Genomic DNA, 27,292 nt, shown 5'->3' on the forward strand with positions numbered 1-27,292 from the left:
ATTCACTGCAGCCTTGAACTCCTGGGCTCAAGTGATCCTCCTGCCTTGGCCTCCCAAGTAGCTAGGACGACAAGCACGTGCCACCACACCCAGTTAATTTTTAAGTTTTTGTTGTAGAGAGGTGGGTCTTGCTATGTTGCCCAGGCTGGTCTTGAATTCCTGGCTTCAAGGGATCCTCCTGCCTCAGCCTCACTCCACTATTTAAAACTTTCAGCGCCTTCCCATGTCAGAACTAATGCCAAGACATTCCAGTGCACATCTGGCCCTCCCTTGCACTCCTTACCTTTTCACCCTCCTACTTCTCTTCCCCTCTTTTCTTTCTCTCTGTGCTGTTATTTGAACACACAAGTGTGCTCCTATCTCAGGGCTTTTGCTGATGCTGTTTAAGGTTCCCTTCTTTCCCAGATATGTGTACATGACTTGCATTCTCACTTCTTTCAGGACTTTACTCCAATGACACTTTTCCTATGAAGCTTTCCCTGATTCGTCCATTTAAAATTGCACCCTCCCCACACTCTCTGTTTCATTTCCCTACTTTATTTTTTGCCATTACACTTATCACCATTTGGTATTCAATATATATTTGTTGATCTTCTACTATGTGCTAAGGACCATTCTAGGTCCCAGGGATGCAAATTAAATGAAACAGTCAAAAATCTCCATCATCATAGAATTTGTACATATATTACTAACGTATCTTGCTTCTCAGTTTTTCCCATCCACTAGAATAAAAGTGTTGTGATAACAGGGATGCTGTTGGTTTTGTTCAGTGCTGCATTGCTAGTGCCTAGAATGCCTGGCAAATTGCAGGCTCTTAACAAATACCAAGCTGTAGTCTTTTTTTTTTCCTTGCTGCAAGTGTGGACTCGATTCCTGCAGTGTCATACTTTAGACCTTGAGGGAATCTGCAGCCTGTGAAAACTGAAGACACAATTGAATTGCTAATTAAACATTGGAACCAGTTCAATTCTATGATCCTCTAAGGAAAGGATTTTAAGTGGTGAAGTAGTGTTAATCTCACTTTCTAGACAACTTATCGTGGCAGAGCAAAGTTCTCCTTCGACAGCCCCGTCCAAGACCTTTAGACCAGCCTGAGAGCTGAGTGATGAGGCTGGCTGCTCCACTGATTGCACCTTCCTTAGGGGACATGTCTTTTAACACTTCTGTCTAGCTGAGTGCTTCCCAAAGTATAGTCTCTTGACTACCTGCATTAGCATTGATCAACTTAACCACTGAATGAGAATCTCTGGAGGTAGGCTTTTAAAAGTCTTCACTATTTACAAACTCTGGAGGTAGTTGGTTAGAATTTGAAGTTTGCAATTATTTCTTTTAAAATCTGAGTTAGTGCATCTGGATCCAGGAGGATTAAATTACTGTACTTGATGGCAGTATGACAGGAAGCATCCGGGGGTAAATTACAATGTCCAGGAGAGGATTAGAAGCTTTCATTAAAGCTCAACGTTAGTATTTTTTGGCTATGCCCTTGTTACAAGTTGAATTTGATGTTCCCCCTAAATGAAGTTCCAACAGACAGCACCTCAGAATGTGACCTTAATTGGAAATAGGGATGTTGCAGATGTGATTTGTTAAGACAAGGTCAGACGGAAGTAGAGTGGGCCCTAATCGGACTGGTGTCCTTATGAAAAGATCTCCATGTGAAGAGAAGAGACACAGGGAGAATGTCATGTGGAAATAAGGGATTGGAGGGAGGCATCTGTAAGCCAGGGAATACCAGAGATTGACAGCAAATCCCCAGAAGTTAGGAAGAGGCAAGAGATTTCCCTACAGATTTCAGAGGGAGTGTTGTCCTACTGACACCTTAATTTTGGACTTCTAGCCTCCAGAACTGTGAACTTTTCTGAACAATACATTTACACAATACATTTTTGTTGTTTTAAGTCATCAATTTTGTGGTACTTTGTTATGGCAGCCCCAGGAAACCCACAGGAAACCTCCTTTATGTTTCACTAACAGCTGCAATGATATTGTTGAGATGGGACTGTAGATCAAAGAAGAAGCATGAGTGATAACTTCAGGGATTTTTAGAACTCAGGGAATTTTAAATGGAGGCTTGAGATTTCCCTAAAGGATTGACAGATAGACCAATGGAAGACTAGCAAACCGAGAAAAATGTCAACACCTACATGAAAGCTGATGTATGATGTAAGTGGCATTGTTAAATCAGTAAGAAAGAGATAGACTAGATAACATGTAGCAGTGGGAAAATTGGCTATGCATGTGCAAAAATAAAACTAGAGCTCATATAATAAGAGTAATCCCTTCTACTGTACTCAGTAGGAGCTGTTCTAAAAGGTTTTTATATATTCTAATTGCAACTTTACTCTTACCTATGAGTAGGTACCCATTTACAGATTAAGAAACTGGAATACATGGAAGTTAAATGACAGGCTAAAAAGTAGCAGAGCTGAGAAGTGAACCCAGGTAGTCTGCCTCCAGACTCCACGCTCTCAATCCCGAAGTCGTGCTGCTTTGCACCTCCTCGGGATGTGAACTCAAGGTTTGTTCAACACCTGACTGTGAAAATAAAACTCTAAAAATAAAAACTCTAAAAATGTAGAAGAAAATAAAGGATAATATCTTCAAGACTTTAGGGTAGGGAATAAAGGAAACAGAAAACAGACAAATTTTATAGACATAAATATTGACAACACAAACTACGTAAAACATTTTTGCTCATCAAAAGATATTATAATAAGAATGAAAAAGAGAAAGATATTTGCAGCACATAATCAACAGAGGATTAATATCCAGTTTATATAAGAAATTCTCTATATCATTAAGAAAAGGACAATGAACAATATTATCAAAAAACAGTCGCCCCCCCAAAAAAAAAGAACACGGAATCTCACAGATGAGAAGTAATAAATTACAAATACTGATTTGAAGAGATTATTAACTCTACTAGTAATGTGGATAATGGTAAAAGAAATCACTATGAGGTATAATTTCACACTCCTATTGGTAGAAAATTTAAAATCTGACTATCAAATGGTTTCAAGGATATAAGGCAATAACAATTCCTTTGCACAGCCAGGGGGAATGTAGATTTGTGTAGCCACTTTGGAGATCAATTTTGCAATATTTAGTGAAGTTGGAAATTAATTTCCTCTGTGACTCAGCAGCTTGTACTCTAGAAATATGCCCTAGGACATCTTGCCCATATTCCCAGGGAGACAGAGTCAAATGGTTTATTGTAGCAAACACTTAGAAACAACTTCAGTAGCCATCAGCGGAAACATGGATTAACTCATGGTGGAGTGTTTATATGATAGATACTATGTAACACTGAAAATTAATGAACTAGAGCCAAATACATTCATGAAAGAACCTCATAAACATAATGTTGCTTGAAAAAGCAAATTGAATAAAAACATATAAAAATTTAAAACATACAAATAAGACTAAAAGTTAAAAAATAAAAGAAGAACATATAAAGGTTCAAAATATACAATACAAATACATGCATCTACTGTGTACCCACTGATATGGTTTGGCTGTGTCCCCACCCAAATCTCATCTTGAATTGTAGTTCCTGTAATCCCCACGTGTCATGGGAGGGACCTGGTGGGAAGTAATCGAATCATGGTGGTTGTTAACCCCATGCTGTTGTCCTCATGATAGTGAGTTCTTATGAGATCTGATGGTTTTATAAGAGGCTTTTCCCCCTTTTGCTTGGTGCTTCTCCTTGCTGCCACCATGTGAAGAAGGATGTGTTTGCTTCCCCTTCTGCCATGATTTAAGTTTCCTGAGACCTCCCCAGACATGCTGAACTGTGAGTCAATTAAACCTCTTTCCATTATAAATTACCCAGTCTCAGGTATTATTAGCAGCATGAGAATAGACTAATACAGTAAATTGGTACCAGGTAGTGGGATGCTGCTGTAAAGTGCCCGAAAATGTGGAAGTAACTTTGGAACTGGGTAACAGGCAGAGGTTGTGAAACAGGAGAGTTCCCTGACCTCCCTCACAGGACATGTGACAAGGGTATGGCTCTCTGTTCAGCCTCTGTGAATTCAAAACCCTTATGGGAGGGGGAGCACACAGAGGGGCAGGTACAGAAACTGGGGTGAGCACTTTTAGGCTCCAGCCCCATGGCAGTGTCTAGGAGTGGGTGTCTGTGACTCCCAAAGACCAGTGGGCACATGTTACAGTGTACTCTTTTAGCCTTGCTCTCCACCGATAGCCTAAGTGTTAACCAGCTCAGTGGACTCTGCCTTTTTGCAAGGGCAGAGGGCCAGTGTGACAGCCTTCTGTATCCTGAGCTCTTGTTCAGCATCCTGGAAGAAATTGGGTCACACATAGACTTGAAGGATGAATGTGGGGGTTTTAGTGAGTGGTAGAGGTGGTTCTCAGTGGGATGGATGGGGAGCTAGACAGGGGATGTAGTGGGAAGATGATGTTCCCCTGGAGTTTGGCTATCCAGTGGCTGATCTCGTCTCTGACCATCCCCAGCTGAACTCCTCTTGATGTTCAGATATTCCTTCTCGTCTCTCCTTCTCTGCTGTGCCATTCTGCCACTCTTCTGCTCCTCTGTTCATCTGGTCATGGAGTCTGGGTTGTAGGATTTATATGGGTACAGGATATGGGGACGTGGTGAGCCAAAAGGCAACCTTTTGAGCATGAAAACAGAAATACCTTTTCTCACTTAGGGCTGTGGGTATCAAGGCTTGAGGGTGGGTCCTTTTCTGGGAACTGCCTTCTTCTACCCAGTAGTTTCCTGTCTCCTGTCCCTATCATTTGGAACAGTTTGGAGGCCTCAGAAGAAGATAGGAAAATGTGGGAAAGTTTGGAACTTCCTTGAGATTTGTTGAATGGCTTTGACCAAAAGGCTGATAGTGATATGGATAATAAAGTCAAGGCTGAGGTAGTCTCAGATGGTGATGAGGAACTTGTTGGGAACTGGAGTAAAGGTCACGCTTGCTGTGCAGAGACTGGTGGCATTTTCCCCCTGTTCTAGAGATCTTTGAATTTGAAAGAGATGGTTTAGGGTATCTGGCAGAAGAAATTTCCAAGTGGCAAAGTGTTCAAGGGGAAGCAGAGCATAAAAGTTTAGAAAATTTGCAGCCTGACAATGTGATAGAAAAGAAAACCTCATTTTCTGGGGAGAAATTCAAGATGGCTACAGAAATTTGCATAAGTAACAAGGAACCAAATGTTAATCACCAAGAAAATGGGGAAAATGTCTCTAGGGCATGTCAGAGACCTTTATGGCAGACCCTCCCATCACAGTCCCGGAGGCCTAGGAGGGAAAAATGGTTTCCTGGGCCCTGTCCAGGGCTCCACTGCTGTATACAGCCTGCCTGCCTTCCTCCTCCTTCTTCCTCTCCTCTTCCCCTTCCCCTTCCCCTTCCCCTTCCCCTTCCCCTTCCCCTTCCCCTTCCCCTTCTCCTTCTCCTTCTCCTTCTCCTTCTCCTTCTCCTTCCTTCCTTCCTTCCTTCCTTCCTTCCTTGAGACAGGGTCTTTCTGTGTTGCCCAGGCACAATCACAGTGGCACAATCACAGCTCACTGATCCTTGACCTCCTGGGCCCAAACAATCTGCCTCCCTCAGCCTCCTGAGTAGCTGGGACCACTGGTGGGAGCCACCATGCCTGGCTTTTAAAATTTTTTTGTAGAGATGGGGTCTCCCTTTGTTGGCCAGGCTGGTCTCAAATTCCTGAAATCAAGCAATTTTCCTGCCACAGCCTCCCAAAGTGCTGGAATTCAGGTGTGAGCCACCACTCCTGGCCCTGGGGATCACATTTCAGTGTGATGTTTGGAGGAGACAAACATCCAAACCATACCACTAGTTGATAGGTACATAGGTACTTATATTATTCTTCATTTCCTTTTCTATGTCGCAAATATTACAAAATAAATTTTTATAAAGAAAAGAGATTGGGAGCCACTCAGTTGAGTGGAGAAAATGAATCATTTGAATGTCAAATATGGGGACTATATGTCAGAAGGGGCTGGAAGTGCCATAGTGTTTGCTCCTTCTGACTTCACTTCTCTTTTCCTATTCCAGAATAATGTTGGGAAAGAAAAAGTACGATAAGAATCTCTTCCTTTTCTTCTGAGATCCAGGATCCTTACAGTTCTCTCCTACAGTTTGCTCTCCTTCTTGGTTTGGATAGACTACTGTTAGGGCAGTCAAGTTCAGAGTGAGTACTTGTTTTTGTAAAGTCACTGTGGTTTCTTATCTTTTGTGTTTTCCAAGTTGTTTTTGATTTAATATTTTCTAGTGCCCCTTTTATACACCTGTTTAGTGTACAAATTCTCTCACAAATAAAGTGTGACTGATATACACTAATAATCCTCCTTCACACAAACAAAAGGTCTTCTAGACAAGCAATAAATAAGAATCAATGTGCTTGTTGTCTGGTGCTCTAGAGTGGCTTACAATATATCTCTCTCTTTGGTCAGCTGAAAAGAGGGAGGTGGTTAATAAGTTAATAAACAGTCCTTCTATTCCTTATGCTCTAACATACACCTATGTCAACAGAAAATATCATGTTAGTTGTGTATGTTTTCACTTAATACTTGCTGCAGTGAGTTTTGCCCAGATGTCTTATTATGGTGGATAGAGTAAATCTGAGTGCAGAATATTTTTGGTGTTATTTCAATGATTCTGTCCTCTTACCAGTGTTATAGGACCAACAGGTTTGTATGTCCACTGTTCAGTAACATACCAACTACACTAAGACAACAGTGTTTGCAGCAGAGAAAGAGTCTAATGATTGCAGGGCACTGAGCAAGGAGATGGGTGGAGACCCTCAAATCCATCTCCCTGAGGAGTTCTGGGTGGGGGCTTTTAAGGGGATCATGAAGTTGAAGGGGTGGAAAATTGGGGCCATTGATTGGTCGGCATAAGGGGCATGAAACCATCAAGATGTGGAAACTCAGAATCACATAGGCTTCTTCAGGGAGTCAGCATCTTGTGGGGTCCTTCAGACCAGCTGACATCAGTAGTTTCATTAATACATAGGACCTGAAAGAATATCTCAGATGGAAAACTTAGCATCTTATAATGTTCACGTTGTTATTTATAGAGCAGGTAAGAGGAACTATAATCTTGTAATGGGTTGTAACCACCCAGTGGGTTTACCTTGCCCACTGCCTAGACAGAGCCGATTTATTAAGACAGAGGAATTGCAAGGAAGAAAGAGTAATTCATGCAGAGCTGGCTGTACAAAAGACCAGAGTTTTATTATTACTCAAATCAGTCTCCCTGAGAATTTGGGGATCGGAGTTTTTAAAGATAATTTGGTGGGTAGGGCCTTGGGAAATGGGGAATGTAGATTGGTCAGGTTGGAGATGGAATCATTGGGGGTCAAAGTGAGGTTTTTGTCTGCCTTGTTCCTGGGTGGGATGGCAGAACTGGTTGAGCCAGATTACTGGTCTGGGTGGTGTTACCTGATCCATCCACTGCAGGGTCTGCAAAATATCTCCGGCATTGATCTTTGATTTTACAATAGAGATGCTATCCCTAGGAGCAATTTGGGGAGTTTCAGACTCTTGGAGCCAGAGGCTTCATGACCCCTCAACCTTAATTTCTAATCTTGTAGCTAATGTGTTAGTCCTGCAAAGGCAGACTGGTCCCCAGGCAAGAAGGGGGTCTTTTTGTGAAAGGGCTGTTATCAATTTTGTTTCAGAGTTAAACCATGAACTGAATTCATTCCCAAAGTTAGTTTGGCCTATGCCCAGGAATGAACAAGGACAGCTACATGGTTAGAAGCAAGATGGAGTCGGTTAGATCTGATCTCTTTCCCTGTCATGATTTCCTCAGTTGTAATTTTTGCAAAGGCAGTTTCAGGGTCTATGTGATTCTGAGACAGTCATCACCGAACAACCAGGAGGAAGCAGGTCAGAGAGCAGCTGGCCTAGTGATGAACGCTGAGCCTGCTGTGAGCCTGGTTTAGTCTCCTTGCTCTTCCTCCCTTCTTCCCTGATTAATTTTATAAAGTATATAGGTACGATTTTTACCAGCATCTTGTGCATCAGTCTCATTAATTCATGAAGAACGACCAAGGCGGGGGTTTGGGGAGAAGGCAAACGAGCCTATCACTCTTTTGTTTATGATTCAACCTAGAAAACTCATTCAAAAACTGAAAGTATGCCTTCTCACCCCTGAAAATCTCTTCTATATAGAAATCATTATTTCGGTTATAGTGACAGAGTAAAGATTTCTCAGGAATTTAGCATTTTTCATTGTTGTGGATTTTTTGGGTTTTCTCAGTTGTTGGTCATTGAAATCTGATCCCTCTATTGAAATTGAATTTGGAAGCTGAAGAATGGAAATATTTTAATAAGATTCTTAAAAATAAAAAGTTTTTTAAAGTGGCAATAAGGCTGGGTGCAGTGGCTCAACCTGTAATCCCAGCATTTTGGGAGGCCAAGGTGGGCTGATCACTTGAGGTCAGGAGTTCAAGACCAGCGTGGCCAACATGATGAAACCAAGTCTCTAGTAAAAATACAAAACTTAGCTGGGCATGGTGGCACATGCCTGTAATCCCAGCTATTCCAGAGGCTGAGGTAGGAGAATTGCTCAGACCCTGGGAGGCAGAGTTTGCAGTGGGCCAAGATCATGCCACTGCACACCAGCCTGGGCAACAGAGCGAGACTGTCTCAAAAGAAAAAAAAAAAAAAAAGAGTGGTAATAGTAGTGAAGTATTACCCGGATATGCTAGGATTTCGATCAAGGGAAAAGGTTTCTCCCAGGGACATTTCTCTATAAAGGTCTTGCTCAGGATGTGGTGTGGGTTGGGGTAGTTGGCCCTGGAGTCCTATTTATTGTGCATTAAAAATACATCAGGCATGATTCAAAGCCTTTGTCTGGTCATCAAAATCCTGTGATGCTGGAATGATGCATTTTATCACCTTGTTCTCAATCTTCTAACAGAATCCAAACACTTGACCAGCTACATGATGAATTTCTTCAGTAAACAATTTACACCTTGCAGTCACCTGAAAGAGAAGAATTTTTCTACAGAATTATTTACTCCTTAAAAGCATATTTATTTTCCTGAATCACTTGCATTTGCTCACTTAGCCAAGAAATGGTGAAAAAGTCCTAGTTAGATTCTAAAATGCAGTCTTTAAAAATAGATATGTCAGTCTTGTTCATGCTCTATATTAATATGTAAAACAATGCCTGCCACATAATAGATGCCCATTAACCACCAAAAGAAAAAAAAATGAATGAATGAATATGTTCTTCATATTTATTCTCCTACAATTTCAGGATACTATTTTTTCTATTAATGTAACTCCGGCTTGTGGGAGATATGAAGAGCCTAGGAAATGGAAAAGCAGGAAACAGCTGGAACTCACAGGCAGGTCAGGGGGCTCTAATCATCTTTCATTTTATATACACAAGATTAAAGATTCCCTCTGAGTTTTGATTAAGGATGCACAGTTATAAGATTAAATACCGGTGAGCCAAATTAGAAAAGCTTTAACTCCAATCTCAGGATTCATCAAAACTCTTCCTGCTACCCCCTCCCTCACATTAAGCCGTCTTTACAACATGGGATTATAGCAAACTATTTAAGACTTCATGTCCCCAGGCTCTTTGTCACCTTTGCTGTACAGCTGTCCTCATTCTGATCACAAACAATTTTCTCATCAAGAATCAAAGCTCATTTCCCCTTGAAATTTCTGTTTATATCCATGACTGAATTCATTCCAGTGCCTCTACACATATTTATTTATTTTGGCGACCTGCAGGGTCCTGTATCAGGTACAACATGCACTCTTGTCTTATGCGTTTTCATGAAACATATTAAAACTTAGTATGCTTGTCTATTTTAGAAAACACCTCTTTAATCATTCTGGTAATTATGCAAACACTCCCACAGGGCCAACAATAAACATGTCCTTCCCTTTCCGAGAAGCCTTCTGACTGTCTCCTTGGAATCCACGCCAAAGGGATGTGGACAGAACGTGCAATTAATAACTCAAAGGAGGAGAGGTTAATATGGTCATCAGGCAGCTGAGAAATAAAAGTGTCATTGCTTTATTCAAAGCTGTATTTCAGGTACAAGCTTGGATAGTAACGATAAGACAATGTTAAAGAAATAAATGAAAGGACCAGAAGAAAAAAATATGTTGATCTTAACTCTAGACAAGATTTTAGATTCTGCAGACATATTTTCTTGGTTGATAAAGAATGAGATCCATTGACCTTTAAAGGTATTATTTGTTGCAAGAAAATGTAAAAGTCCAAGGAAACTCTACAGGGACTTTGCTACTTGAGGTTTGATAACCTGTCTATGAGTTTCCTAAGTACAGCGAATTTTTGAGGGTCCATTTTTATGTGGCCTCAGGAGATCAAATTTAATCATTTAGGTTTTCCTTTCTCCTATGTGGGAGGGGTGTAGGGGCTTGAGAAGCTCAGGGCTATTTAAAAACACCTACATGGGTCAGACATGGTGGCTCATGCCTGTAATCTCAGCACTTTGGGAGGATGAGTGGGGAGGATCACTTGAGCCAGGAGTTTGAGACCAACTTAGGCAATATAGGGAGACCCCGTCTGTATGTGTGTGTGTGTGTTTGTATATATATATATATATAAATAAAATTAGTCATATGTGGTGGCACACACCTGTAATCCAATCTACTCAGGAGGCTGAGGCAGGAGGATCTCTTGAGCCCAGGAATTTGAGGCTTCAGTGAGCCTTGATCAAGCCACTGCCCCAGCCTGGGCAACAGAACAAGATCCTGTCTCAATAAAGTAAAATAAAATGGCCTATACTATCTCTTTTTTGTCGTTGTTGCCTCACTTAGTATCAAAGAAGACTAAGAGAAACGTAAAGACCTAGACTTTGACTCCTATGTAATAAGGTCCAGGTATATGAAAGAGAATAATGATGAGGCACTGATGTACATCCCATAACATGAGAAATGACGGATAGAAGAACAGGGGGCTCTGTTTAGTGGTAACATGGACTCTTTAAGGAATCTGGGACAAGGGAGAGCCATCAATTTCTCATACACAAAAGCCAATATGGGTTGTTTATGGTGGAATGAGGAGGTGGATGGTTTGGGTTCCTTGACCTATGTCACTGAGGTACAGTCGTTATTTCAAAACCTTCCAGGCCATGATGAAAAGACTCTTGGAAAACCATGAGGTGGCCCTCCCAAACCGTAAGATTGGAATGTGGTTTTCCCTGGGAAAGAAGAATTATCAGATGTCTGGAGGTGAGCATTGATGCGGGAGGTCTTTAGGAGCAAGAAAACCATGGGCTTTATCCTTCAGGCCACGGAGTCATTGGAGAATTTTGGACATACGAATAATGAGATAGAAGTAGTGTCTAGAGAATATTAATTTGATAACAGGGTACAAAATAATTTAGGAGATTTCTGGGAAGGAGGCCAGTTCAGAATCTTCTTCCCCCCATAATCTGTACATGAGAACATGAAGTGCTGTTGGTTTATTGAGTGAGCTAAACTGAGTGGGGGTAGAACTAGGGAACGAGTTAATTTTTCATCATCTAATGTATTTAAATGTGGTCTGTTTGATCCCTTTTCCTTATCCCTGAATGAGATCTGAGGAAAACCACATAGCTTTCTTGTCCTTTTGACTTGTTAGACAAGTCCTTTTTTGTTAAGAGTCACTGTGTCTGGTATTAAACTGCCCAGTCTAAATAAAAACTTAAGGCTCAGATCCAATTCTGAGCTTCTTACTTTCCCTCAGCTCAGGTCTGATCTAGGCTAGGAAAGAGGTGTGGTCTTTTCTTATGCAACTCCTTTCTCCTTTGCTTCTCTTCCCAACTCCTGCTGCTGGCTCCTCCAGAACTGGGAAGCAGGGGTTAGCATGAAAAGGGGAAAGGCATTTTTACTCAGTTCATGATATTTATGGGTTTCTCTCGGCTGTTGATAATATGGTGCTGGGCCTCCAAATGCTGGCTCATTTGTGGGGTGCAGGTAGTCTGTGTGTGCTCCACGTTGGCTCTGCACAGGGTGTCAAGAGACAATACCCAATTGGCCTTTTCCAAGCCTCCGGTCGTACCGCCTAGTGTGCTGCATCCCATCAGGAGGACTCAAGCTTGATTCCCTTCCGGAGTTCACTGAACCCACCGGAAATGCATGGTTCCTTGTGGTTTCCAAACGCCAGCTGCTGCCGATGCTCTTTTGCTTCCTCCTGCCAGCCTCTCACTGTCTACGTTCTCTGGCAGGAGGCAGGCACCAGCCTCTATGTTCACATAAACCCCTAAATTCTAGCTTATCCATGTCATGCTCTCCAGAGAGCAATTCCACCGTATCCTTCTTTAGGGACTTAAGAATTTCTGCAACTGCTTAGCAAGCCCCCAGCTGAGCGTGAGATACTGTTACGGGTTGAACTGTGTTTCCCCAAAATTCATATGTTGAATTCCTAACTCTTAGTACCTCAGCAGGTGACCGTGTTTGGAGATAGGGTCTGTTAAAACAAAAGTGATTAAATTAAAATGAGGTTGTTAGGGTAGGCTCTAATTCATATGCCTGGTACGTCTCTAAGAACAGGATATTGGGTCCCTGGGAAGACCAAGTGAAGACACAGGGAGAAGAGGGGTACCTGCCAGACAAGGAGAGAGGTCGCAGGAGAAACAACCCTGCTAGTCTCCCTGTCTCGGACTTCCAGCCTCCAGAATTGTGAGAAAATATATTTCAGTTGTTTAAACCACCTAGTTTGTGCTATTTTGTTATGGTATCCCTGGTAAACTGATACAGATACTTTTCTATTCTATATGGGCACCCTCGTTTCCACAAATCGGGAAGTGTCTGCTGGTTTCTTGATTTCATGCTTTGTGATGCTTATTGTACTCACCTTGGAGCTTCACCTGAAAATCCGAGACCACAGGAGACATTCTACTCCATCATTCTTCTTTTTCTTCCTTCTTTTTTTTTTTTTTTTTTTTTTTTTTGAGATGGAGTCTGGCTCTGTCTCCCAGGCTGGAGTGCAGTGGCACGATCACGGCTCACTGTAACCTCTGCCTCCCGGGTTCAAGTGATTCTCCTGCCTCAACCTCCCTAGTAGCTGGGATTACAGGTGCACACCACCAGGCTGGCTAATTTTTTTATTTTTAATAGAGACAGGGTTTCACCATGTTGGCCGGGCTGGTCTCGAACTCCTGGCCTCAGGTGATCCGCCCACCTCGGCCCCCCAAAGTGTTGGGATTACAGGCATGAGCCACTGCACCCGGTTCCATAGTTTCTTTTAACCAACTTATGTAAATTTGCTAGTGCAGAAACTTGTGATTTACCATGACTGTTGCCATATGTCCTCAGTCTCCTCATTCCATAACAGCTGCCCCACAGCCAGGGTCCTTCACCAAGTTTGTGCATGGGCATCTCTCTAAGTTGCTTTCTGCAAAACTGCAGGAGCCTACTTAACCCTTTTCATGCATGGCACAGAATTTCAGAGAATTTAACACCGTTACAAGCAACCCTCAACTAAGGTGAATAATACCTCCACCCCCCCATCACCTGGTGTGATAGTTCTAAGGAGTGTTCTGCACAGCTTTCCACAGTGTTAATCCAGTTCATTAAGACACCAATTATTGACGTTTTCTCTTTTTTGTCTCACTGTTTCCATTCCATTCTTCTGTTTCAAGGTTAACTCCTGAATAAACTATTTGCACCAAGTCTTCATCTCAGAGTTTGCTTCTTAGGGAACCTGAACTAAAACAAGTTGTGCTTTATAACTTTTGCAGTGAGGTTCGATTGGCATCTACTTCTGAGTTTTTGTTGGTTCTATGTGTAGTTTGTTGCTCATTGATTTTTGTTCCCTGATTTAATCAAACGTGTATGTGATGCAAAGCTAAGTAAGACATGGCCCCTACTCTCAAAGTGTTTGCAGTCTGAGGTGTTCATAACCTGTAGAAATGTATTGTCACAGACCCTGAAAGATTCTTTGAGATTCTTCTGTAACTCTTGAAATGTTAAGAAGGAAAGAAGACAAGGGCAGTACAGGGTTGTTTGAACAGTGGAATTGTGGGTAATTTGACATTGCCTTCTCCCCTTCAGCTCTGACACTGCAAACACGAAACTCCTGTACATCCCTCTTTCTGCTGTTTTCACCATGTACTGAATGCCACCAGCCATTTGAATTAACTATTGCATTCCAGCTAGGATCTCTGAGGCAATGTCCTCATAGTTATCACATTGGATAGAGTTCCAGCTGGAATCTCTGAGGAAATATTCTAATAGTTATTGCATTGGACAGAATGTCATAATTTCATGATTGCTTTGCTTTGAAAACAAGAACTTTTAATCTGCCTGAGATCAAGCTCAAGGAGGCAACAAAGCTGTTGCCTAATATGCAGAGAGTGATGTATGGTTGATAGTGGAGGGTTCAAATTTTGGCCCTGCTACTCACTGGGTTTGTGGTCTTAGGCTGGTTACTTAACTTCTCTGAACTTGAATTTATCCTGTAAAATGGAACAAAATATTAGTACCTGCTAATTGAGGCTGTTAGGTGGATCAAATGAGGAGTGCCTATAGAGTTTTTAGCAGAATGTCCAGTACATGAATAAAGGACCAAGACATGAATAAGCATGGGGATGATAATGATGATGCAAAGAAATTTAGCTTTTTCTGTGTGGTCTCAGAAGATAGAGACAGACCTGGTGTTTGGGTGAATAGAACTAGCTGAGATTGGAATACGGCCCATGTGTTGTGTCCCCAGCAGAGCTTGACATCACTTCTCTTTCTTAGGATATTAGAAGGGATTTAAGAGAGGGATGGGATTTTCAAAAGAAGACATTTATGCGGCCAAAAAACATGTGAAAAAAAGCTCATCATCACTGGTCATTAGAGAAATGCAAATCAAACCACAATGAGATACCCTCTCATGCCAGTTAGAATGGCAATCATTAAAAAGCTGGGAAACAACAGATGCTGGAGAGGATGTGGAGAAATAGGAACGCTTTTACACTGTTGGTGGGAGTGTAAATTAGTTCAACCATTGTGGAAGACAGTGTGGCGATTCCTCAAGGATCTAGAACTAGAAATACCATTTGACCCAGCAATCCCATTACTGGGTATATACCAAAGGATTGTAAATCATTCTACTATAAAGACACATGCACGTGTATGTTTATTGCAGCACTATTCACAATAGCAAAGACTTGGAGCTAACCCAAATGCCTGTCAATGTTAGACTGGATAAAGAAAATGTGACACATATACACCATGGAATACTATGCAGCCATAAAAAAGAATGAGTTTTCCTGTCCTTTGCAGGGACATGGATGAAGCTGGAAACATCATTCTCAGCAAACTAACACAGGAACAGAAAACCAAACACCTCGTGTTCTCACTCATAAGCGGGAGCTGAAAAATGAGAACATATGGGCACAGGGAGGGGAACATCATATACCAGAGCCTGTTGGGGGTTGGGGGGCAAGGGGAGGGGATAGCATTAAGGGAAATATCTAATGTAGATGATGGGTTGATGGGTGCAGTAAACCACCATGGCATATGTATACCTATATGACAAACCTGCACATTCTGCACATGTATCTTATAACTTAAAGTATAATAATAATAAAGAAATTATGGGGTATATATATATACCATGGAATACTACTCAGCCATAAAAGGTAACAAATTAATGGCATTTGCAGCAGCCTGGATGGAACTGGAGACTATTGTTCTGAGGGAAGTCACTCAGGAATAGAAAACCAAATATTGTATATTCTGACTCAAGTAGGAGCTAAGCTATGAGGATACAAAGGCGTAAGAATGATACAAAGGACTTGGGGACTCAGGGAAAAGGCTGGGAGGGGCCTTTGGGATGAAAGACTCCAAATTGGGTTCAGTGTATACTACTCTGTTGATGGGTACACTAAAATCTCACCAATTACCACTGAAGAACTTATTCATGTAACCAAAGACCGCCTGTTCCCCAAAAACCTATGGAAATAAAAAAATTTTTAAAAAGCAATTCTGAATCGTTTCCCTGCCCTAAAAATCCTCTGAGCTCTCCCTTTTCGTATTTCCCTCCCCAATAACCTATGCCAATCTCTGATCTTTGTCTCCATATTTGCTTTCAGAATGTCATATGGTTGGAATGTCATATGGTGGTAAGTCATCTTTTCCGACTGGCTTCCTTCACTTACTCATATGCATTTGATATCCCTCTTTGTCTTTTCATGGCATAATAGCTCATTTCTTCTTCGTATTGAATCTTATTCTACTGTTTCTATGTACCAAAGTGTAATAATTCCTGCACCTACTAAAGGGCTTCTCAGTTGCTTCCCAGTTTTGACAACTTTCAATCAAGCTCTATGAATATCTATGTCCACATTTTTTATGGAAATAAAATTTTAACTAGTTCAGGTCAATGTCAAGGAGCACACTTACTGGAATTTATAGTGACAATATGCTCACGTTAGTAATAACCTGCCATACTGTCTTCCAAATTGTTGTACCGTTGACATTCCCACCAAACAATGAATGAGAGTTCCTATTGCTCCTCATCTTGCCAGCATTTGGAGTTGTCAGTGTAGGATCTTTTCTCAAAAGGAAAAGAAGAAGAAAAGAAATGAACTAAATGAAGGAGCTAGTGTGAGACATCATTGATTAGGAGAATTTGAGTCAAAAAGTGAAATGCAAGGAGCAGCAAATGTAGGAATCAGTCTGTACCCACATCCAGCCCCCCTCACATGTCACCACTACCAGATGTATGGACTGAGGCAACCACTTTGTTACTTCATAACTCACACACCATCAGTGCCTGAGCCAGATCTTCTGGCTTTCAAACTGTGCGACTGTGGACGAGTTTCTTATTTTCTGTAAGTCTGTAAGTCAGTTGCCTCAACTATAATATTGGAAATGTAATAGCTTATATCTTATACTTTGGTAACAAGGATGTGAATACAATAACTTGTGTTTTACAGGTATGGATATACAAACTGAAAAAAAAAAAAGGGGTGGGAAGAGAGAACTCTTAGATGACTATGAGCCGCAGGGTCTACCACTTCACTCCAGGGATGATGAGAGGCGTTAAGTGAAGAAGGGATATGAGTCAGTACCTTTGACAAATTCAGAATACTCAGTTGTACTCTGATGGCAAGGGTGTAGCACTGGCCTAAATGGCACCAAGAACTTGGGTGTCTCTGGGATATAGCAGTGCTGGCCGGAGAAGGTCAGCTCCAAAATAACCTGATGTGGAAAGGTTTTCTGGTATGAGCCTGAACTTGACCATTGCTCAACTATGAGCACTCTGGGAGCAGGATTTGAATCTGTGTCTGCCTGTGCTTTTTCTCCATACCATGCTGCCTGTAACTGTGTGTATATTTGTTTTATCCTTCCAACTAAGGTATTCATATTTACATCTGTTTCTATTTCTATGATGCAACAATGGGTAGAATTTTCTCGTGAAGGTCAGTTGGTTTTAGGGAATTTTTCCTTATTTGTACTTCTTTGTGTATTTTTCTCTTTTGCATTCCTGTGACTCAAGTTTAAAATAAATGAGATGAAACTAAACGTTTATTTGAATTTCAACTCTGTGCTATATTTCTTTTAATTGTTTAGCCTATCTTGAAATTATAATTGGGATGGCATTTGTTTTATGACTTAAAGCAGTTCAGGATTATTTCAGCCAAAAATATGAAATCAATGCCTTTTTGATGAATAGAGGCTTTACAACTGAATAATAAATAGGCTGTTCTTTGTTTTCATAAATAGCTGGGGAAAATTATAAATCCCAGTTATCTCCTGTCATTAAACTCACCCTGGAGATGTGGAAAGTCTACTTTAGAAATATTTACAAAAAGTAAGTTCACAAATGCAGATTATCCAAAGAGAAAACATTAAGCATTAAATATGAAGCGTAGGAATAACTTGTTATATATGAACAGCAAGGATGTTCACAGGGAAAGAATAGATACGCAGCCAGGTACACAGCTTTATAATGATGAAACATAAGACACTTCAATAAAGACCTGAACATTTATGTTTATCTTAGGTTAATTTGCCAGTTAGCACACGTTCAGTCTTCTTTTAGCAGCATTAATGGATGATTTACATTAAGCACAATGAGTAGCATGTGCTTTCTGACTGTTACTTTGTTGAGGTAAGGAAATATATCCCAAGTAAATCAACACCATTGCTTTGGTAGCTATAAAATTAGTCTATCTGATTTAAACATTATAGTCATGGTATTTGGTAGTCTTGTTAATTTTAGACTTGTATTAGCTAAGAAAAAATACGCCTCACACAAGTAGAGCCCTTATAAACAAAGTAAGATTCTCCCTGGTTTTTATGTGAAGGAACTAGTTGATTCTCTTGGGTGATTACTTTCACTTCTGCAATTTCCTTTCAGGAATGAGTTCTAGTTCACTGATTTTAGCAGAGCATATATAACTTACTGTTTTTAAAAGGACTGTCCTTCTAGTGGATCATAAAATAGAATTTTAAGGGCTGATTATAAAATTAATATATGCTCATTGTAGAAGTTATGCAAAGCACAGACAAGAAACAGAAAATGTAAGTTCTGCTCTCTAGGTATAATCACTAATACACCAGTAGGGGTGTTTTTCTTTCTAGCACTTTTTGGGGGTGGTATATAAGTATGCATAGTTTTTCTGCATATATTGTCAATATATTGCTTATGTTGAAAACATTAGAATTTTTTTCAACATTTTCTTAATGTTATTAAATATTCTTTTTAAAGTTTTTATACTTGAAATAATTATTCACAAATAGTAGAGAGAAGTTTCATGTCTCGCCCACTCGTAACATCTTATGTAACTATAGTACAGTGTCACCCATTTTCTCCCAGTGGTAACATTTTATATAACTATAGCACAATACCAAAGCCAGGAAATTGCCAGCAGTACAATATGTGTCATTTTATTATGTATATAGATTTGTGTGACCACATCATAGTCAAGAACAGACCTATTCCATTATCATAAAGATCTCATGCATGCTAACTCTTTATACCTATGGTTACTGTATCCACCACCACTCCTGGTAACCACTAATTTTGTTCCCCATCTCTCTATTATTGCTTTGAGGATGTCATATAAATGCAATCATACAGTACTTGACCTTTAGAGATTGGATTTGGATTTTTTACTCAGCATAATACCTGTGAGAGCCATCTAAGCTATTGCATGTGACCATAGTTCAATCCTTTTTATTGCTGAGTAATATTTTATGACATGTACCACGGTTTGTATCACCATTCCCCCATTGGAGGACATCTCAGTGGTTTCTGGATCTTCGCTATTACAAAATAAAGCTGCTGGGAACATTGTATACAGGTGTTTTTGTAGACAGAAGTTTTCATTTCTCTGGGATACATTCTCAGAAATGTGATTTTTGGTTCATAAGGTAAATATCTGTTTAGTTGTTTATTTTTTAAAGAATAAGAAACTGACAAGTCTAAAAAGCTGCCCAGTTATATGGTATAAAAGTAGCTCTCTCATTTTGCATTCCTACCAGCAAGGTATGACAGATCCAGTTTCTCCACATCCTTACCAGCATTTGGTGGTGTTACTATCTTTTTATTTTTGCTGTTCTGATGGGGTAAATTGACATCTCTTCTTGGCCTTATAAATATTCCTTGAAAATGTCTTTTAATGGCTGGTGCTATCTTCCACCAGAATTTATTTGAAACATAAATAGGTGAGTTTTTAAACTACCACCATAACCAATAACGGTTATTACCTGTTGAATGACCTTTCGGCAATTCTGTTTTCACTGTATTCACTTACTGAGCTTTATTAACTAGCCAGGGAAAATAGCCTACAGGTTGTCTCTTTATTTAAAATAAATCATTCATATTTTGTCATTGTCTTATCCACTCTCTCATAGGCTTGCAGAAAGAGAGAGAGAGAGAGAGAGAGAGAGAGAGAGAGAGATTGATTTAATTTAAAATGAGTACATCTGAGGCTCCTGCACAGAGATCCCAACTGAAGTGGCTGTGCTGATTTTTCCTGGTGTATGTCATCGGAAGGCATTTTAAAGCCCAGATATTGTATCAACATAAATGTTCTTCATTGCCTTGCACAATGAGTTCTTGTAATCATTCATCAGAGGGCGACTGAGGAGGCTGCCTCTGCCCTTCAAGAAGCCACAGCTCACTGTCTGCACTTCCTTTCATTGCCAACTGGGGAGAACTTTAGAAAGGAGGAATACAAGTACAGGGATGCATGAGGAGGTGGGTTTATGTGGGTGATTAATGCAGTTCCATAAAAAGAGCTTCTCTAAGAGAACAAAGTGCTACTTCATTTGTGGGAAGACAAGATTGAAGAAGAGCTCTCTTTAATGCACTAGTCAGGAGCAGGTCAATAGATATATTGCAAAACTCCCTTCCTAGGAAGAAACAAGTCCCCCCAAACCTGAGAGACAATGGCATGTCAGTCAATTTTAAAATGGACATTAGACCTGAAGAGAATGTGAAACCCATTAAGCTGTAGGGGTTGCAAAAGAGGGGCACATAATTAAAGCATAAGTCTCCTGGCTGCGACAGCATGAGGTCTCAGGAAGATGGATTCACCAGCCTGGTGCTGAACTCCACAGCTGGGCTGAGCAGGTTCACCTCCTGTTGCTGTCACTGCAGATAATCCTCCTGGGATACAAGGTCTTAATGTATGCCTTCACCAAGACTACCTTCCAGACTTAATAACCCCATAAATCCCTGGGAGATGTTCATTCTAATTGACTACTTAGGAGCAGCATTTATTGATGATGAGCTAAATTTTCAGAAATCAATTGCTAATTAGTGACGCAGCCAAGATAATGATATAAACAATGCCTAGGTTGCAGGAAAAACTATGCAAAAAAGGTAAAAGCTACCAGATGATTAAAAAAAAAAAAAACCAAAAACTGAAAGTTAAATAAGACCAGAATGAAAAGCAAGTCAGCTATAGGAAAAGTCCTCAGGCAGGAAAGTAGCAGGCCTGATATCTGGTCGTAATGTCAGCATGAACTGTGTGACCCTATCTAGCTGTCTTTACCTGCTCCAAGTTAAAAGTTTACTTACACGAAACCAAGTGACCTAGGAGAGACTAATGGGGGCTCATTCGTTTTTTAAGAATTAATAGACTTTAATTTTTAGAGTGGTTTTAGGCTTACAAAAATTGAGCATATAGTATAGAATTCCCACAAGCTTCCTCTATCCATGCCTCAGTTTCCCCTGTTATTAGCATCTTGCTTTGGTGACTACATTTGTTACAATTGACAAACCAATATTAATACATGATTATTAACTAAAACCCATACTTTACATTAGGGTTTACTCTTTGTACAATTCTATGGGTTTTGTCAAATGTATCATCATATGTATCCACCATATCCACCAGAATAGTTTCACTGCTCTAAAGAGCCCCTGTACTCCATCTATTCTTCCCTTCCTCTCTCTCCTCAAGTTCCTGGCAACCACTGATCTTTTTGCTATCTCCATAGTTTTGTCATTTTCAGAGTGTCATACAGTGGAAACCAAACAGTAGGTAGCCCTTTTGGACTGGCTTCTTTCACTTAGCAAAATACATTTAAGTTTCCTTCAGGGTTTTTCATCTAGCATGATAGATACATTTTAATAATTAATTTATTCAATCATTAGTTATTAGATGCATATCTGCTTCAAGTACTGGCTGAGCCCAGAGACATAAAGACAAGTAAGAAATTGTTTTGCTTGTATGAAGTTCACATGGGAGCCAGTGGAGAGACAGATGATGGAACAGTGGCAGCGCCCTACAGAGAGGAAGAAATGAGAGTAGAAGGTGAAGACAGTGCACTGTGTTAAATGATGTCTCAGGGAAGCTGGACAGGGGATCCTAGTATGTGTAGAGGAGGAGGCAAACTCTGAACTGGACCAGCTTCCCATTTTACCAGTCAGGAAAAAGGTAGAAAGTGTGGGAAGAAACTCCATCGGTGTAAAAATTAATACATTAAAGGAAGTGAGAAAGTTAAAATAGAAGAGAATAAGGAAGAACATATTTTTAGTCGTAATGGTTCTGAATGACTACCTGATATGGTGTTTTCTATTATTTCCTCTTACAAAATAGAAGAATCTTTGCTGGTGCCTGAAACAAAATTAATTCATTTTCCTTGAGTAACCTGATTAAATATGGATCTTTTTTTTTTTCCATTGAGAATCATAGCATTTTACAACTAGAAGGAACCTTAATGGAAATTTAGTTTAACTTATTTGTTTTACAGATGAGGAGACTAATGGCTAAAAATTGTTTTCCCCAGCTATTTAAGAAACAGAAGTTTTTTAGTAGAGATGGGGTTTTGCCATGTTGGCCAGGCTGGTCTTGAACTCCTGACCTCAGGGGATCTGCCTGTCTCGGCTGACAGAGCGAGACTCATCTCAAAAAAAAAAAAAAAAAAAAAGAAAAGAAAAGAAGAAAAGAAACAAGTGTCAGGGTGGAAAGTAGGGCTCTTTATTCTGATTCCAATGGTCTTAATCTTACAGACTTTCTAAAGACACAGAATAAACAATGCAATTATCCAATAGCAGGTTCTGAAACATGGGTAAAAAGAGGGAGAATGACAGGTAATGCTGTTTCTCACCCAAATAAGAGGCCAGTCCAGAAAGTGTGAATATCCCAGATGTGGTTGACCTAAGGAACTGTGAATAAAAGGATAGATAAGAATATTCGAAGTGGGGAGGGAAGAGAAAAATGGAAGGAAGGTAAGAAAAAAGCAGAGGGGAGGCAATGAGAGAATAATCTAAAGACACTTGTGGCATTGGGTATGTCATTTTATTTTATTTTATTTTATTTTTTTGAGATGGAGTTTTGCTCTTGTCACCCAGGCTGGAGTGCAATGGCGCTATCTTGGCTCACTGCAACCTCCACCTCCCAGGTTCAAGTGATTCTCCTGCCTCAGCCGCCTGAGTAGCAGGATTATAGACATGTGCCACTATGCTCAGCTAATTTTTGTATTTTTAGTAGAGGTGTGGTTTTGCCATGTTGACCAGGTTGGTCTCGAACTCCTGACCTCAGGTGATCTGCCCACCTTGGCCTCCCAAAGTGCTGGGATTACAGGTGTGAGTCACTGTGCCTGGCTTGAATATGCCACTTTAAAGAGAATGTTGGCAAGTCTGTGGGATTAAAAAAAAAAGAAAAAAATAACAGCAAATGACTGTTGGTCAACTTGAAAATTCCAGACATCTAGAAATAACATCAGTTCAAGGAGAAAAATCAAATTCCTGAGAATATCTTCTGAGAATATCTCAAGTAGGAGGTCCTGATTCTGAGGTCCACACACTCTTACAGATTTCCCCAGTTTGGTTCCTGTTTCTCCAATTTTCCATGTTGCTTTTCTTTGCTATTTGAGGGTGTTTGGATGGTTTACTGGGAGAGTTGCTGGCAAGCTTACTTGCTTCGCCAGGCCTGTTATGCATCCTGTGGGATAGCTCTCCTGGGAGGCTGTGTGTGAGCCCTAATGAGGGCTGGAGGGGGTTAAAATCTATTGTTCTCTTACTTCTCTTCTTTTTTCTCTTTCCTCCTTCCATTTCTGCTTCCCTTTCTCTCTTTTCCTCTCTCTCTCTCTTTTAACCATGAAATAAGATTTTCTGCGTCCCTCTCACACTGCCTCATATGACTAAAACTCTTTCTTGTTGATTAATGGTTTAAATTGCTTTCTGTCTTTCACCCTTCTCCCCTCCAGACAAAGAGGTTTTTGTTGATTCTAGGGATGGGAAATGGTGGGGTGTAGGTGATGGTAACAGAAAAAAGAACTTCTATTTATTTTTTTGAGACAGGATCTCACTCTGTCACCCAGACTGGAGTACAGTGGCACACTCTCAGCTCACTGCAGCCTCCGTCTCCTGGGCTCAATCAATCCTTCCACCTCAGCCTTCTGAGTAGCTGGGACGTGCACCACCAAACCTGGCTAAATTTTGTTATTTTTGTAGACACGGAGTTTTGCCATGTTGCCCGGGTTGGTCTTGAACTCCTGGGCTCAAGCAACTGCCCACCTTGTTCTCCCAAAATAGTGGGATTAGAGGCTTGAGCTGCCATCCTCAGTCAAAACACATTTTTTCTTTTCTTTTCTTTTTTTTTTGAGATAGAGTCTTGCTTTGTCGCCCAGGCTGGAGTGCAGTGGCGGGATATCGGCTCACTGCAACCTCCACCTCCTGAGTTCAAGTGATTCTCCTGCCTCAGGCTTCTAAGTAGCTGGGATTACAGACGTATGCCACCATGCCTGGCCAATTTTTGTATTTTTGTGGAGATGGGGTTTCACCGTGTTGGCCAGGCTGGTCTTGAACGCCTGACCTCAGGGGATCTGCCCACCTCGGCCTCTCAAAGTGCTGGAATTACAGGCATGCGCCACCACACCCAGCCTCAGTCAAGAAACTTTTAAGAAGCTAAAATGTGATCCCCTAGTTCTCTGTGTTTGTTGGGATGACAACATGGAACATGGTTCAGGCAATGCTCCTGTTCAGCAGCCTGAATGAGGAGAGGTATGAGGGGGAGTTTTAGGGAGAATTACAAGTTAACACTTCACAATATCATCTTAGCATACACACATCATTCTCAGTTTCTGAAGAAAAGGGTAACCGTATTCAGAGCTGCACTTCACACTTTTTTTTCCAAATACATTGCCGATTTCAATTTTGTCCAGAGAGTAGAACTCCTTTGTCTACTGAGTTACTAATGTGCTCAAGCCTTTTCATTTGAACATAATGAAATCTCCTTTTTCTTTCTGACCTTAAATTCTAAAGATATTTATATTTGTTAGAAACCGTCAAGTAGAGTTTGATGGAATGATATGGCAAGGGAACGGAGGCAAAGGCAAGGTCTGAAGAAAATAAGAGCAGATGTGAACTCCCGATCAGTGCTATAAGAGCATGAGAAATGGTGGCCAGACCAGACTCAAAGGGTCATGGCCGGCGGAGATGACATTTTAAATGATCCAGGAAGGGTGAATGGGAGTAGCATAATCTGGTGTCATGCTGAGGAAGATAGCCACCTGTAGTATGCAGCATAGGAGCATCAAGGTAAGTTGAGGATGGCTCTGGGTATAGTTTTGGGTGGCTGATTAGCTTATAGGCTTTCTTCTTCTCTATGATGAAAGGTGAACGGTATCCGAGTTACTGGCGACAAATCTGTACGTGTCTGCAGCGACCTCAATCCTTGCCTTCTCAGAAGAAAGACTTCAACTGAGGGGCACAAGGAAGAAAAAGAGACTGGGGCAAGTTTCAGAGCAGGAGTGGAAGTTTATGTAAAAGGGCTTTAGAACAGGAAAGAAAGAAAAGTACTTTAGAAAGAGACCCAAGTGGACACTGAGGTCAAGTGCAGTGTTTAACCTTGATCGTGGGACTTTGTAGGCTGGTCCCTTTTTCCCGTAGGGTGGGCCGCCTGCATGCGCAGTGCCTTTCTAATGCTCAGAGGCGGGCACGCGGCGTGTGTTTAGGAAGTTGTGTGCATGCTTATCTGAAGCTTTCTTCCCTTTTCTGGTGGAGTGTCCCCGGAAGGTCATACTCTGCCATTTTGTCTCTTAATGTGCATGCCCGAGCTCACTTGTCAGATACCTGAGATTTTATTGGAAGCCCCTTTTTGCTTCTCCCTGGCACCTGCATTCAGCTAACACTTTAATGCAACAGGTGTGGACCATCAGGAAATGGCCTCTTCCTGGTGCTGGTTGCCAATTTATCACTTTTAGAGAGGCAATGCGATAATTGCCCAAACATCACCCGACATTCCTAGTGGGTGGGGGAGAGCCCTCTCTTGCTCCGTTCATGCCTGTCTAACTCCCTGTAACAGTTTTGACCCCTGGATGAAAAGTTTTCATGGTTGTGTTCCTACTCTGTGACCCTGTCAAGTTATAGTGATGAATCCCTGACTTAGCCTAAGCCCTTCTAGTTTCAAATATTTCATAGTTAGAGTTGAGACGAAATCACTATTGGGAGATGGGAACTGAGTTGCTAGTGGCTGTGCTCTAGAAGGAAGTTTTTAATAAACATTGGGGCTGGTGTTGGGGCTGCCTGTTCACCTGCATTCCAAAGTGTTAAACTTGCTAAGCTGGTGGTAGATGCCAGTATTCTCCTAATTAATTCGTTTTTGATGGTTGTTTTTACAAACAATTTCTAGGTTTTTTATTTTTAATACTTTAACTCATTAACTGCCCACAAATCTGTCATTCAAAATTAGCTCGTGTGTTCCCAGTACTGTGATTTTCTCAGATTAAGAAAGTGGTTCTCTCAAACAAATATACAAGAAAAAAACAAACAACCCCATCAAAAAGTGGGGAAAGGATATGAACAGACATTTCTCAAAAGAAGACATCCATACAGCCAACAGACACATGAAAAAATGCTCATCATCACTGGCCATCAGAGAAATGCAAATCAAAACCACAATGAGATACCATCTCACACCAGTTAGAATGGCAATCATTAAGAAGTCAGGAAACAACAGGTGTTGGAGAGGATGTGGAGAAATAGGAACACTTTTACACTGTTGGTGGGATTGTAAACTAGTTCAACCATTATGGAAAACAGTATGGCGATTCCTCAAGAATCTAGAACTAGATGTACCATATGACCCAGCCATCCCACTACTGGGTATATACCCAAAGGATTATAAATTACTCTACTACAAAGACACATGCACACGTTTGTTTATTGCGGCACTATTCACAATAGCAAAGACTTGGAATCAACCCAAATGTCCATCTGTGACAGACTGGATTAAGAAAATGTGGCACATATACACCATGGAATACTATGCAGCCATCAAAAAGGATGAGTTTGCGTCCTTTGTAGGGACATGGATGCAGCTGGAAACCATCTTTCTTAGCAAACTATCACAAGAAGAGAAAACCAAACACCGCATGTTCTCACTCATAGGTGGGAACTGAACAATGAGATCACTTGGACTCGGGAAGGGGAACATCACACACTGGGGCCTATCATGGGGAGGGGGGAGGAGGGAGGGATTGCATTGGGGAGTTATACATGATATAAACGTCATGCACATGTACCCTAGAACTTAAAGTATAATAAAAAAATAAAAAAAAAAAAAAAAAAAAAAAAAAAAAAAAAGAAAGTGGTTCTCAAACTTTAGATGACATCAGACTCACCTGGAGAGTTTGTTAAATCACAGATTTCTGGAACCCTGCCCCTCGCCCCCTGCAGAGATTCATCTGATCCAACAAGTCTTGAATGGGGCATGAAAATTGAAATTTTTATCTTTAATAAGTTTTTAATGCTTATATTGCTGGTCAGAGAACTACAATATCAGAAACACTAATTTATGAAGTAATAGCTTTTGAAGAATTTTGTAAAAATAAAAGTACATTATGAGATGCATTATACTTAAGTGTTTATGTTCATATGGCACA

General features: G+C 40.7%; 1 long non-coding RNA gene across 1 annotated transcript in view; it reads left to right on the forward strand.

Moving 5' to 3' along the window:
- The window catches only part of LOC117095653, a 47,572-nt gene extending 40,397 nt beyond the window's left edge, over nt 1–7,175 (forward strand). Inside the window, exon 3 of the long non-coding RNA XR_004442123.1 lies at nt 6,027–7,175. This is a non-coding gene — a long non-coding RNA (uncharacterized LOC117095653). The remainder of the gene's footprint in view (nt 1–6,026) is intronic.
- Nucleotides 7,176–27,292: the final 20,117 nt, after the last annotated feature.

The sequence above is a fragment of the Trachypithecus francoisi genome, unplaced genomic scaffold (genome assembly GCF_009764315.1).
Source record: "Trachypithecus francoisi isolate TF-2019V2 unplaced genomic scaffold, Tfra_2.0 Lachesis_group14, whole genome shotgun sequence".
Lineage (NCBI taxonomy): Eukaryota > Metazoa > Chordata > Mammalia > Primates > Cercopithecidae > Trachypithecus > Trachypithecus francoisi.